Source organism: Dendrobates tinctorius, unplaced genomic scaffold, assembly GCF_039654945.1.
Source record: "Dendrobates tinctorius isolate UK_male_01 unplaced genomic scaffold, ASM3965494v1 ptg000020l, whole genome shotgun sequence".
NCBI classification, from domain to species: Eukaryota; Metazoa; Chordata; class Amphibia; order Anura; family Dendrobatidae; genus Dendrobates; species Dendrobates tinctorius.
Window position 1 is genome coordinate 57,077,131 of NW_027361688.1, and position 15,851 is coordinate 57,092,981.

A 15,851-nucleotide genomic window follows, 5' to 3' on the forward strand; every position below is an offset into this window, starting at 1 on the left:
GGAGGTCAGTGAGGAAGGAAGCCACTCGGGAGGTGTGGGGATCCCTGGAAGAAGGGATGGAGGAAGAAGTGCTGCAGCTGCCTCAGTGACCTGAGCCAGCTGGCACGGGAAAGGAAAGGAAAGAAGGAGAAGGACGTTGACCTGAAGCCTGAGCTTCCATAGAAGGGAAAGGACAAGCACGGAATGTAGGAGTAAAAGGGAACACAGAGGACGTGGGTTAGAGGAAGAATCCTGCCTAGAAGTTCTAAGCGCAAGGCCGGGGCCCGGTCCCCGAGGTTGTACGAACGCTAATGGTTCTGCAGCAGACACCGGTGGAGTAGTGGGCTGTAAATGCACTACTCCCATCTAAGACTTGAGGGCACAACAGCAATATGGATAGAGAGCCGGGACTTAGGAGTAGAGAGTCCCCAAAGCAGGCTACAGCTGTTTGCCGTGCAAGTAGAGTTCTTGGGAACATCTGTCAGGAGGAACTCCAGTGTAACACGGTACTGGAGATCTTCACACTTAAAGGCGCTATAGAGGAGACGTTCAGGAAAGGCACATAAGTTGGCAGAGTGTGGAAGGGAGCTTTCCATCTTGCCTGGAGGTTGACTGAGTGCCTGACCCGGAGGACACGGCACAGAAGCGGGCACTAAAGACTGTGAGTAAAGCTTTGGAACTACATGCCCTGGTGTCCTCTATTCCTTTCTGCGTCCGTCTGCCTGACACTGCTACATCCCCTGCGCCAGACACTACATCACCTAAGTGTCTCCACATCTACACTGCTCTGGGACAACAGCCCTGCCTGTGGAGGGCTATACCATCATTGCTGCACCACACCTTCTGTCCTGGAGGATCTGCATGCAGCGTCGGCTTAACACCTCCCTTGCCGAACACCACAGGTGGCGTCACAAACTATTCATCTAACTACATTTCATTATTCACATCTTCCTATTTCTTGGGCGCCCAGGGCCATGGTCCGGGTTACCGCTGCTGTGACACGTCCCACTGACACTGGCCCGGTACCAAGTACCCCACAGCCCTGGGAGGGCAACCCAACTTGGCGTCACCAACAGGATGACGAGACCCGATGCCATCGGGTCCTGTGTGGCCGGGATTTGTTGGACTTAAATCTTGTGACAATGTGCAGAAGACCCAGTTTGATAGACTGTGAAATGAACATTAAAAATGGCCGTTGGCGTGGAGAAGAAGGGCGTGAAGAGATGGGAGGTCCTAGGAAAAGACCGAGAAGAGTCTTGGGCCTCCCCTGCCTGAATTACTATGTAACAGCAACATGGCCCCCCCCCCGAGTGGTTCGTATACTGGCTTGGTATGGAGGCGCTGGAAGAAGACACTGCCCCTGGAAGGAGGGACAGAAGCCAGTGGCAGGAAAGGGGCCGAGAGAGGAGGGAGAAGAACGCCAGAACGCCATGATGAAAAGAGAAGAGAAGACAGAAAAACGGGGGGAGGAGAAGTCACTTACCCCCAGGCCGCCCCTGCGAAGGCTGCGACCGCTGATACATCCTCTGCAGCGGCTGCCACCACCTTACAACCGATATTGCCATTGGGTGAGTCCCGTCCAGAGGAGATATATGAGGGCTCTGGAGCAGAACGGAGGGCCGGGACCGCGTCTCCGTCTGGACCAAGCGCTGTTGCACCGGCCTCCACCGATGATCCCGGCCGAGGCCGACCTTGCCCCTGCCCGGATTCAACTGCGGCCCATCCCATCATCAACTCTGAGAGTTGCGGCTGCCACTGTCCACTACCCTTTGCTGGGACCGGAACCTCGCCTGGAGGCACAAGGTACGATCACCGCCCCCGACCTGACCTTAGTCTTGGGAACGGAACCCACAGATAGGAATGGCCCAATTGACCTTCGCCGGCAGCCTCAGGCTGCAGTGCTGCCAACCGAGGTCCCGATGGACACCGAAGAGTCGGACCCCGAGGAACCAGTGACAACACCGGCTGAGTCTCCAACGGCAGCAGAAGAGCCATCGGAGGTGGCGGATATGCCGTCCCCGCAGGCAGTAGACGTTTCTATGGCCCTTTCAATTACCCCGACCAGTCCCTATCTCTCCCTGTGGGAGGCAGAGTATATGCGACTAGCAAGTAACCAGCAGGATGAAGACACCCAAAGTATTTCATCTGGTAGCAGTACCCCAGCAACAGCTTTCAGAACCCAGGAGGGGACCAGCACTAAAATTTGCACTAACTCTCGTGACCCAGGAGGGTTTATTTGCACCGCTGTGCCTCTTGTTTTATTTTTGACCATCATGGTTAGTTTTTGCTTTCCCAGTGTTGCCCTATGTTGTTGGCAGCCTTCATATTGAACTAGCGATCATGAACTTGGAGTGATCCAAAAACTTTTATTTGTAAATAGTTGCACCTCTTTAGGTGCCCTCTCTTGGTTTTACATATGGACACTTTGCGAAGATTAAGTCTACCTCATTGGAGCATGACTCCAATCAAAGGTCACTGCAAGACATCCCGGCTGTGAGCGGTGTCCAGCACTTACAAGAATTATTGTTGAAAGTTTTAACGTGAAGTATTTCATAATGTGTCTTATGATAGCTTTTATATAGAATTAGGAATGTTTTGATACAGAGATGAGAGATTTGAATAAAGAATTGAAAAAGTATATGATGAACCAGGCATCACGGTTGTCACTTGAGAGAAGGTAGAAAATGTGCACTAGAGAGAGAAAAGAAATGTGTACTAGAGATGGAAAGATGAAGAATACTGAAGTGATAGTGAGTAACAGATAATAGCACTTTGAAATAAGTATGGTATGGAAAAATTGCACTTTTTGACTTAGAATTTTAGGTAGTTAATCAATAACTGTTTGCAACGTTCAAGAACGAGTGCCTCTCATATTGGAAAGTTTAGTATAAGAAAAGTTTATTCAGCATTGCAAAAATTTGTATGTTCCTGTGCTGTCAACTTTGCTTACCTTGAAGCCCGCGGATGTGCTGTGTTTAACGTGGGGGTATGTGGTGCCCCTGAAGCTCAGTCCCCACAGAGGTACTGCACCTTCTCCTAAGGACCATCCAGGTAAGTTGGAGGCTCCTGACCACACTCCAACACTCGCACCCCACACAATAGAGTAGTTTAGCACAACCACATTGCGGCTCTTTGCTTAGAGAGAGGCAGAGCACCTTTGGTGGTTCCCTGCTTGGAACACTAGACTTGCTGGGAGGTGGGTGGAGTTCAGAATATATATATGAGTGGGATGGTTTAGGATGACAAGTCAGTATGACAGGAGGTCAGTGAGGAAGGAAGCCACTCGGGAGGAGTGGGGATCCCTGGAAGAAGGGATGGAGGAAGAAGTGCTGCAGCTGCCTCAGTGACCTGAGCCAGCTGGTACGGGAAAGGAAAGGAAAGAAGGAGAAGGACGTTGACCTGAAGCCTGAGCTTCCATAGAAGGGAAAGGACAAGCACTTAACGTAGGAGTAAAAGGGAACACAGAGGACGTGGGTTAGAGGAAGAACCCTGCCTAGAAGTTCTAAGCGCAAGGCCGGCTCCCGGTCCCCGAGGTTGTACGAACGCTAATGGTTCTGCAGCAGACACCAGTGGAGTAGTGGGCTGTAAATGCACTACTTCCATCTAAGACTTGAGGGTGTGGCGCCCCAGAGGTTTCGGTTGCCACAGAGGTACTGCACCTTCTCCTAAGGTGTAGTGCCCCACCATCCAGGTAAGGTGGGAACTCCTGACCACGCTCCATACCTGCATTCCACACACAGGATAGTTCAGTGGGGCCACCTAACAGCTTCAGGCTGGGGGTTAGCAGAGCACCCCTCGTGGAACCCTGCTTCGTAACACGAGATGTGCTGGGAGGTGGGTGGAGTGAGATGATATAAAAGAGTGGGAAGAGTGAGAGTTAGGGAGGAGTTGGTTGGTTAGTTGGAGAGAGAAGAGAGAAGATGGGTGTCTGAAGGACGTGCTGCAGCAGGTCCCAGTGATCTGGGCTGCTGGCACGAGAAAGACAGAGAAAGAGATTGATAAGATTGATAACCTAACCTTCCATAAGAGAGATAGAACAGATCAGAATGAAGGTGAATAGAAGGACGGTGGGAAGCTGGTTGAAGAAAGATAGAGAACCCTTCCAGTCCAGAGAGCGCAAAGGCCGGGGCCCGGTCCCCGAGGTTGATTGGATCTTTATGTCCGGCAACAGACACCAGAGGAGTAGTGATCCGCTAACTCCTTGCTCCCATCATAGACTTGGGACACAACAGCAACTGAATAGAGAGCCGGGACGCAGTGAGGAGTCCCCGAAGCAGGCTACAGCTGTCTGTCATACAAGTAAAGACTAGGAACACCTAGAGAGAGGCATTCCAGGGTAACTAAGTACTGGAGTGCTTCGCACCTACAGGCGCATTGGAGGAGTCGTTCAGTAAGGTACATGTTGGCGGAGTGTGGAAGGGAGAATCCTATCCTGCCTGGAGGTTGGCTGGAGCCCTGACCTGGAGAACACAGTACGGAGGCAGGCAGTGGAGTGAACTGCAAACAGTGAGTAAAGCTTTGGAACCGCATACTCGGGTGTCCTCCAGTTATGCCCGCACCACTACACCTGGGTACCAGCCTCCATACCATTCTGCGCCTCTCCTCATCCATTGCACCTACACTGCCCTGGGACTACAGCTCCACCTGTGGGGAGCTGCACCATCTTTGCTGCACCACACCATCAGTCCCGGCGGATCTGCATGCAGCGTTGGCTCAAAATCTTACTTGCCAAACACCACGTGTGACGTCACAAACTATTCTAATAAACTTTAACACCATTAACATCACCGCCATTGATATTGGGCGCCCAGGGCCACGGACCGGGTCACCGCTGCTGTGACACATTCCCACCTTGACACCGGCCCAGTACCGAGTACCCCGCTGCCCTGGGTGTGCGAGGGCGACCAAAGGGCACAACAGCAATACGGATAGAGAGCCGGGACTTAGGAGTAGAGAGTCCCCGAAGCAGGCTACAGCTGTCTGCCGTGCAAGTAGAGTTCTTGGGAACATCTGTCAGGAGGAACTCCAGTGTAACACAGTACTGGAGATCTTCACACTTAAAGGCGCTTTAGAGGAGACCTTCAGGAAAGGCACATAAGTTGGCGGAGTTTGGAAGGGAGCTTTCCATCTTGCCTGGAGGTTGACTGAGTCCCTGACCCGAAGGACACGGCACAGAAGCGGGCATTACAGACTGTGAGTAAAGCTTTGGAACTACATGCCCTGGTGTCCTCCATTCCTTCCTGCGTCCGTCTGCCTGACACTGCTACATCCCCTGCCGCCAGACACTACATCACCTAAGTTTCTCCACATCTACACAGCCCTGGGACAACAGCCCTGCCTGTGGAGGGCTATACCATCATTGCTGCACCACACCATCTGTCCTGGAGGATCTGCATGCAGCGTCGGCTTAACACCTCCCTTGCTCAACACCACTATTCACATCTTCCTATTGCTTGGGTGACCAGGGCCACGGTCTGAGTCACCGCTGCTGTGACACGTCCCACTGACACCGGCCCGGTACCGAGTACCCCACGGCCCTGGGAGGGCGACCCACTCCCATATCTCTCTAGTAAGCTTGATTCTGCTCCCATAGCTCTGTAGTAGTCTCGGTTCTGCTCCTATAGCTCTGTATTAAGCTTGGTTCTGCTCCCTTATCTTTGTAGTAAGATCGGTTCTGCTCCCATAACTTATTTCCCTTATCTACGTAGTAATAACATAGTAACATAGTTTTGAAGGCTGAAGGAAGTACTTATGTCCATCTAGTTCAGCCTATTTTTAGTGCAGCTGTTCTGCATTGTTGATCCTGGGGAAGGCAAAAAACCCACAGAGTAGAAGCCAATTTTCTCCATAGGGAAAAAAATTCCTTCCCCTAAGCTGGGTCAACCATCTACCTATAATATTCTGTTATTCGTAACCTTCTATACTGTTACTCACAAGAAAAGCATCCATTCCTTTCTTAAATTCATTCAGTGAGTTGGCCATCACCACTTCCTCAGGAAGAGAATTCCAGAGCCTCACTGCTCTTACCATGAAGAACCCTCTTCTATGCTGGTGCAGAAATTGTCTTTCCTCCAAACGAAGAGAATGCCCCCTTGTTCTTGTCACAGTCCTTGGTACAAACAGTTCATTGGAGAGATCTCTGTATTGCCCTCTGATATACTTGTACATATATATTAGGTCTTCCCTAAGTCTTCTCTTTTCTAGAGTAAATAGACCTAATTTTGATAACCTTTCTTGGTATTGTAGTGAACCAACTCCATTTATCATTTTAGTAGCCCGCCTTTGAACCCTTTCAAGTTCAGTAATGTCTTTCTTGAGCACCGGCGTCCAAAATTGCACACAATACTCCAAGTGTGGTCTGACGAGTGATTTGTATAGAGGGAGAATTATGTTTTCATCTCGTGTCCCCAGACCTCTTCTAATGCATCCCATGACCCTATTTGCTTTGGTGGCAGCTGCCTGACACTGGGCACTCCAATTTAGCTTCTTATTGACTAAGATGCCTAAGTCTTTTTCCATGTCTGATTTCCCCAGCAGTTTCCCATTTAGTAAATAATTATAGCATCTGCTTCTCCTTCCCATGTGCATAACCTTACACATATCTGTGTTAAACCTCATTTGCCATTTTTCAGCTCAATTCTCCAATTTACTCAAATCTGTCTGTAGTTGCAAACTGTCCTCCTTTGTGTTAACTACCTTACATAGTTTTGTATCATCTGCAAATACTGATATTTTACTGTGTAAGCCATCCACTAGGTAATTAATAAATATATTAAATAGTAGGGGGCCCAATACAGAACCCTGTGGTACCCCACTAGTAACCCTGGCCCAATCTGAGTATGCCCCATTAATAACCACTCTTTGTTTTCTATCACTAAGCCAGCCAGCTTAATCTTGGTTCCATTTGTGTCTATGTAGTCAGCTTGCTTATAATAATATTGCTTATTATAATATGTATTCGCTGTGTTGTGGTGATGGTAGTGGACATTGTGTAGCCATATTTTAAAGTAGCATGTTGATAATATTGGTCTTTGAATTGTGTATTTTTGGTTAGCAACATTGGTATACTGTAATTATGTATGTATAGTATGTGGTGTGTATACATAGTATGTGGCTTGTGTATGTGTAGTATGAGGTGGGTATGTGGCATGTATATAGTATGTGGCTTGTGTGTATATACAGTAATATGTGGTGTGTATATACAGCGTCGGACTGGAACACCTTGGGCCCACCAGAGAAAATCATTCTTGGGGCCCACTATGTAGCTGCATAGAGTTAAATACCAGACCACCAATTATGCGGTAAAACACGCTAATATCCGGGTATAATATAAGGTTGTACATGTCTTAATTATGTAGCAGGAGTTGGGGTAGCCGCCTCATAGAATATAAAGCAGCCCCCTCACATAGTATAATGCAGCCATCTCATAGAATATAATGCAGCCATCTCATAGAATATAATACTGCCCCCCTCATAGGGTATAATACTGCCCCCCTCATAGGGAATAATGCACCCCCTCATAGGGTATAATGCACCCCCTCATAGGGTATAATACTGCCCCCCTCATAGGGTATAATACTGCCCCCCTCATAGGTCATAGGGTATAATGCACCCCCTCATAGGGAATAATGCACCCCCTCATAGGGAATAATGCTGCCCCCTCATAGGGTATAATACTGCCCCCCTCATAGGGTATAATACTGCCCCCCTCATAGGGTATAATGCTGCCCTCCTCATAGGGTATAATGCTGCCTCCTCATAGGGTATAATGCTGCCCCCTCATAGGGTATAATGCTGCCCCCTCATAGGGTATAATACTGCCCCCCTCATAGGGTATAACGCTGCCCCATCATAGGGTATAATGCTATATAGATATATAGATATAGAGTTAGATAGATATAGATAGAAAGATAGATGTAGAAATAGATAGATATAGAGATAGATAGTAGATAATGGATAGAAAGTAGATAATGGATAGATATAGATAGAAAGATTCATAGAGATAGATAGAGATAGATATAAAGATAGATTTAGAAAGAAATATAGATAGATAGATAGATAGATAGATATAGAGATAGATAGAAAATAGATAATGGATAGATAGATATAGAGATAGATAGCTATAGATAGAAAGATATAGAGATAGATAGATATATAGATAGAGATAGATAATAGATAGAGATATAAAAATATAATAATAATATAGACATATATAGATAGATATAGAGATAGGTAGATATAGATAACAGAGATAGCTAGATAGACATAATAGATAGATATAGATATAGAGATAGATAGAAAGATAGATATAGAGATAGAGCGATAGATAGAGATAGATATATATAATAGATAGAGATAAATAGATAGATAGATAAAGATAGATAGATATAGAGATAGATATAGAGATAGAAAGATAGCTAGATATACAGAGAGATAGATATAGAGATAGAGATAAATAGATAGATAGATATAGGGAGAGATATAGAGAGAAATAGATATAGATATAGAGATAATAGATATATATAGAGATAGATAGATATAGATATAGAGAGAGATAGATACAGAGAAAAGATATAGAGATAAATAGATAGAGAAAGATAGATAGATATATAGATATAGAGATAGAAAGATAGATAGATATACAGAGAGATAGATATAGAGATAGATAGAGATATATAGATAGATAGCTATAGAGATAGATATAGAGAGAAATAGATATAGATATAGAGATAGATAGAGATAGATATATAGATATAGATATAGAGATAGATATAGATATAGAGATAGAGCGATAGATAGCGAGAGATATAGATATAGAGATAGATAGATACAGAGAAAAGATATAGAGATAGATAGCGGATAGATAAATAGATAGATAGGTATAGAGATAGATAGATATAGATATTAGATAGAGATATATATATAGATAAAGATAGATATAGATGGTAGCTAGATAGATAATAAATATAGAGATAATAGATATAGAGATAGATAGATAGATAGATAGATAGATATAGAGATAGATAGACATAATAGATAGATATAGAGATATATATAGAAAGATATAGAGATAGATGTAGAGATAGAAAGATAGATATAAAGATAGAGCGATAGATAGAGATAGATATAGAAATAGATAGATATAGATAATAGATAGAGATAGATATAGAGATAGATAGATATAGATAATAGATAGAGATAGAAAGATAGATATAAGAGAGATAGAGAGAGAGATATATAGAGATATATAGAGATATAGAGATAGATAGATAGAGACAGATAGAGAGAGCGAGAGAGATATAAAAAAAAAAACAAAACACAATACTCACCTCTCCTCCTCGCTCCCACGCTGATTCCAGCAGCCGGCTTCAGTGTCAGGAGCTGCCCCCTCTGCCAGACACACAGCGGGTGTGCGATGTAGTGACGTCATCGCGCACTGGCTGTGAGCCAGGAGCAGAGAGGACTGAGGGCGGCGCGGGCCCTGATTTACAGCTGTAGTCTGCAGAGCAGCTTACTGGGCTGGGGGCGGGGCCTCTGGGGGTGGAGACCTGAAATGATATTCACTGCTTCGCAGTGAATATTCATTTCTCTTTAGCAGCGGGGACAGGGGCTCCTGCCTCCTGACACCCGCTGCTGCTCCGCTGGCAGGGGCCCCCATAGCAGCTGCATGGTGTGCCACACACCACTGGCTGGGGGCCCCTGGAGCAGCGGGGGCCCTAGGCAACTGCTGGCCCTGTATGCCTGCAGGTGCCAGGGCCCACCAGATGCCAGGGCCCACCGGAGAATCCTCCGGTTCTCCGGTGGGCCAGTCCGACGCTGTGTATATAGTATGTGGTGTGTGTATATAAAATGTGGCTTGTGTATATTGTATGTGGTGTGTGTATGTTATATGTGACTTGTTTGTGTATATAGTATGTGGTGTGTGTATAATATGTGGTGTGTATATAGTATATGATGCATGTGTATAGTATGTGGCTTGTGTGTATATAGTATGTGGTTTGTGTATATAGTATGTGGTGTGTGTATATAGTATGTGGTGTGTGTATATAGTATGGTGTGAGTATATAATGTGTGGCTTGTGTGTGTATATATGGTATGTTGTGTGTATATAGTACGTTGTGTGTATGTTATATGTGGCTTGTATGTGTGTATATAGTATGTGGTGTGTGTATAATATGTGGTGTGTATATAGTATATGATGCATGTGTATAGTATGTGGCTTGTGTGTATATAGTATGTGGTTTGTGTATATAGTATGTGGTGTGTGTATATAGTATGTGGTGTGTGTATATAGTATGGTGTGAGTATATAATGTGTGGCTTGTGTGTGTATATATGGTATGTTGTGTGTATATAGTACGTTGTGTGTATGTTATATGTGGCTTGTATGTGTGTATATAGTATGTGGTGTGTGTATAATATGTGGTGTGTATATAGTATATGGTGTGTGTGTATAGTATGTGGCTTGTGTGTATATAGTATGTGGTGTGTGTATATAGTATGGTGTGAGTATATAATGTGTGGCTTGTGTGTGTATATATGGTATGTTGTGTGTATATAGTACGTTGTGTGTATGTTATATGTGGCTTGTATGTGTGTATATAGTATGTGGTGTGTGTATCTAGTATATGGTGTGTGTATATAGTATGTGGCTTGTGTGTATATAGTATGTGGTGTGTGTATATAGTATGTGGTGTGTGTATATAGTATGGTGTGAGTATATAATGTGTGGCTTGTGTGTGTATATATGGTATGTTGTGTGTATATAGTACGTTGTGTGTATGTTATATGTGGCTTGTATGTGTGTATGTAGTATGTGGTGTGTGTATAATATGTGGTGTGTATATAGTATATGGTGTGTGTGTATAGTATGAGGCTTGTGTGTATATAGTATGTGGTGTGTGTATATAGTATGGTGTGAGTATATAATGTGTGGCTTGTGTGTGTATATATGGTATGTTGTGTGTATATAGTACGTTGTGTGTATGTTATATGTGGCTTGTATGTGTGTATATAGTATGTGGTGTGTGTATATAGTATGGTGTGAGTATATAATGTGTGGCTTGTGTGTATATATATGGTATGTTGTGTGTATATAGTATGTTGTGTGTATGTTATATGTGGCTTGTATGTGTGTATATAGTATGTGGTGTGTATATAGTATGTGGCGTGTGTGTGTGTGTGCAAATAGTATGTGGTGTGCTATAACATATGACGCTGCACAGTGTCCTTTCAGGACCACCTGTATAACCGTGGCTCTGGAATACCCTGTGACATATTTGAGAAAGATTCATTGAATCAATACATGAATACATGACTTATACCTATGGAAATAAATACAAATCATCCATTTTGCTTGAACTGAATTAAGTGTGCAGTGAATATTTCCAGGATAGAGGAGCAGCACCATGCAAAGGAGCAGTGAGGGACCTGCAGCCGCTAAGGCCGCACAGAGCCCTGACTTCTACCCCAACCAACACATTTGGGATGAACAAGAATGGAGATTGCTAGCCAGGACCACCCATCCAGCATCAATGTCTACTGTCACAAATGCGATCCTGATTGAAGGGGCAAAAATCCCCACAGACACCTCCAAAATCTTGGAGAAAAAGACAACCGCCACATTAATGCCTATGAATTTAGAGTAACATGTTATAAAATTCCGTATCCCTACACTTATGTCCATATGTATAATAACAATATAAGAAAAAAATTGGACTATACTCTTCTTTATACATGTGTTAATGTGTGTGCGGAGTGGGGGGGCGCAGGGGTGCTGTTTTCTATAATTTGCTGTATCACATTATTTACATATATCTATAAATCCTCCAATACTTTATTATACAGGATTATACTGGATCTGATTGTCTCCTGCAGCCATTCTAGAATGTTGTGACATCACAGGATCGGCGCTATTGTCAGCCGCTCTACTGGAACTCCTTTGAGGGTTGCAGTTGTGGATGAGAGTGAGTATGCGCGTCTGATGCTCCTGCCCTGCCCTTAGTATTCCCCATTTCCTAGCTATACAAATTTCTGATTTCTTGTGATAAGCTTCCCCTATTTCCCAATTCTCATGTCCCATACATTTTTAGAAAGAAAACCTTATATTTGTTAATTAGTTACAGTAATATTTACTGTTGATAAAGTTGGCATTTGAGATTAGGCTATTTATATGGAAACTTCTCTATTTGTGCTATTCAGGATTGTGCGATTGGTTCTAGGAGAAGAATGTTCAGCACAAACGAGAAAAGCCGTGGAATTCAGAATAGTGATAGTAATGCTGTCTCTATATACGTCTATATAATAAGGAATTTCTGTTGTCTGATGTCCGTTCTTTATACAATTTCTTTTTTTGCATGGTATCCTGATGTATTAATAATATTTTGAGGTAGTTATGATTATTTGATTGCTGTTATGTATTTTTTTGTGGAGTTGTAGCAACCAAAAACCTGCAACGTTGGCATTTTGATTCTTTTTTATGCTTTACAGTTTCTACAGATTAGGTCAGTTAATTTTATATTTTCATAGGTCAGACTTTTCTGAACAGATTGATACCAAATATGTGTTTTTCTTTTATTTTTCCCTTTCTTTAATATTAACTGGAGGAAAGGGGGTTGATTTGAATTTTGATCTTTTCACATTTTTAAAAACTTTTTTCTTTCATGGGTAGAGATGAGTGGACCCCTGGTTGTTTGGGTCCAGCGGGTTCGGCAGAACTGTTAAAAAACCCGGACCCCATTCACTTGAATGGGGAGCCCGAATATCCAGTGTCTGCCATGCACTACTACTACAAATGACAGCGTGAACCCACCGCTGAGATCGGCGGTATAAAGTTTACCTCCGGTCACTGGTGTCGGCTGATGAGACATCTGCTCCCATCAACCGACGCCAGCTGCTGCTAATAACATTGAGAGCAGGTGATGACTCATGCTCTCTAAATAAATAATTAAAAAAACAATGTGTGGCTTCCCCTGTATTTTTGATAACCTGCCAGGCAAAACTGACAGCTTGGGGCCCCAATGCTCAGCTGTCAGCTTCAGCAAGGCTGGGTATCAAGTATAGAGGGGTTCTCAGGGCTGGAAGGAAGACTGAGATCAGCTGCAGCCCGGACTTCCTCTTCATGTTCAATCAGTACGAAGGTGGGGACAATGATGCCAGCGCTGATTGGGCGCCGAGCACCACGTGTCACAACACGGCACCAGAGCTCTGGGGACCGCAAGTGCTGACACTGCTGGAACAGCACCAGCATGGGAGGGGAGTCTAAGCTTTATTATTTTATTGGGACCAAACATTTAGTTCAAGAAGGAATTGTCCAAGTAGTGGACAACTCTTTTAAAGAGTTAAATCTTTGTAGCATAATAATAACGTTTACTTATATATAGCGCTAACATAGTGTGCAGTGCTTTGCATACATTATCATCGCTGTCCCCAATGGAGCACACAATCTACTTTCCCTATCAGTATGGGGAGAACATACAAACTCCTTGCAGATATTGTCCTTGGTGGGATTTGAACCCCAGCGCTGCAAGGCTGCAGTGCCATGAAACACAGACAACTCTTTGCTACATTAAGGCAGATGTGGTAACGCAGCGATGCCAGTTTACCCCCATTTTTAAACCCAATAAATATGTACAGAATGGACGCAGCTCCAGAGATTCCTAATACACAACTAATGTATAAATATATTCCACATATCTTATAGTTGTCAGCCGATGCCGGGTCACATACCAGGCGTGCTGTTTATGGACTGTATGAATGCTGCATGGGGCACGGACTGGCGCTCTGCTCATAGATTTATTAATACTAGCGCAGTCTATCTTGTGTGATAATGTCACATTCATTGTCTAGTGTAATGGGTGTAATGGAAGCCTATGAGTATGTGATGTACAGGACAATGTAAGAAGATGAAAGATTTCATAGGCTTTTTACACTTCTCTGTTTTACTTTTACAGCCTGCAGTGATTGACATCCCATGTAAGTATCACATTCTTCTCACATGCATTTATAGCATTTATGCCTGGCCGTGTCCCCCAGCGCCCTGCTCCGGTCTGTGCAGTGTGGGGCTGAGGTTTTCTACAGCAGGCGCGATCTATTGCTGCCTATTGCGCCTGCTGAGCCGAGTCTCAGGCTGAATGGTGGAACAAGAAGCTGATGGTAAAATTATGATGATGGGGAAACAAAGCCAACACTCCCCAGGACTCACGGGTCGTGTGGCCCCCCGCTATTGATGTGACGCCCCTGCACTCCAGTAGGCACTGTATAGCCAAAACCGGGATGCCAGATCAGATCCGATATTGTGTAAGGAAGTCTCTGTACAATCACGTTGTAAAGGAAGGGCTCAGTCACATGTGTGTCTATGTACCAGGGGTGCTGCCAGTATTTTTCACTGGCCCTTATATTCTATGGAGCTGGTAACATGTCAGCTGTGGGGCGAATTGTGGATCACACTCACCCACTGACTGACTACTAGGAGAAACTTGGGAAACTTCCATCAGGTTTTGGTTTTCTTTTTGCATACAATAGAAAAGGATGAGATACTGATGGTAAAAAAATGGACACATGGACTAAAAGTAGATGAAAATTGGAAGCAGCGCACTGATGAAAATTAGTTTGGGTTTGTGCAGATGAGAAAAACAAAGACGTGTGAATACGACCCAAAAATAAGTCGTCCGCTGCAACTGTTATTAAATACTTCAATAAATCTAATTGTAAACTGTTGTTTCTTTTTCAGCTGAAGGTGTAAATCGCAGGTAAGAGTCTTTCTCATCATTGTACAGTGTGTGGGGCGCATGCGCCACCTCGGCTCCATGCTACAGGGGCATCTCAGGGCTGGAGGGTACGGGGAACGCAGCCCCAGCAAACAGCAGCTTATTCCCTATACTGTGGATTGGGGATAAATAAGTGGGAACATCTATTTTAATAGTTCCCATCAATTACTAGTGTTACCATACCTTCTAGTTAACCCTTACCTAATCTATGCATTGATGTATTTCCTTGTACTATAGGATGGACTTCACAGGATACTGTAAAATTACCACACTGAAGATCAAATATATAGAAAAGATCACAATTTTGTAAGTGATAAAAATGTAACGCTCTAATATAAACCAACCTTCTGGATTCCATAATGATGGCGCTGTCTCCTTATCTCTGATGACGGAGTCATTATATTCTGGGAGGGATGTTACCCTTTAGGTCCTGTCTGCACACAATATCTGTCTACACAGAGAGCCGCCATGTATTGGGCACCGCTCATGGATCGTATCTTACAGCACAAAGATGCTGTATCTTACAGCACAAAGATGCAACACAGGGATTATTATTTCACTTGTTCAATGGTAGGAGGAGAAAACACAGGAGCCATTATGGTAGTATGGCTTCTTAGAGAGGAAGGACGTATACCTTCTCTAGGGACCTGTATTCAGCGCTCATCTGACAGTTTTCCCAATGAACAGTGTATAGTTAGAAAATCACCACTAAATTAAATTCATTATGTTTGGAATAATCATCTATTGTAAATTTAAAAAGGGAAATAATAAAGACAAGAAAGGCCATGGGATCTTTTTCTGCCAATAATCTTCTAGTTCTCTCGGTATCCCCGTACAGAAACATCCTCTATTGGCAGCTGCTGCCAGACAGAATTTGAGGACTTCAAGAGAATCTATCACCAGGTTTTTGCTGCCGCATCTAAAAGCAACAATTTCAGCAATGTTTCTCATTACTGGGCTGCTTACAATTTCGATAAAATTATTTTATCTGCTGCAGATCTAGCAGTGCTCTGAATGTTGAGCCCTGTATAACTCCGCCCACACCACTGATCGGCAGCTCAATGTACACTGTGCATAGGCAAAAGACTGCCAATCAGGGGTGGGT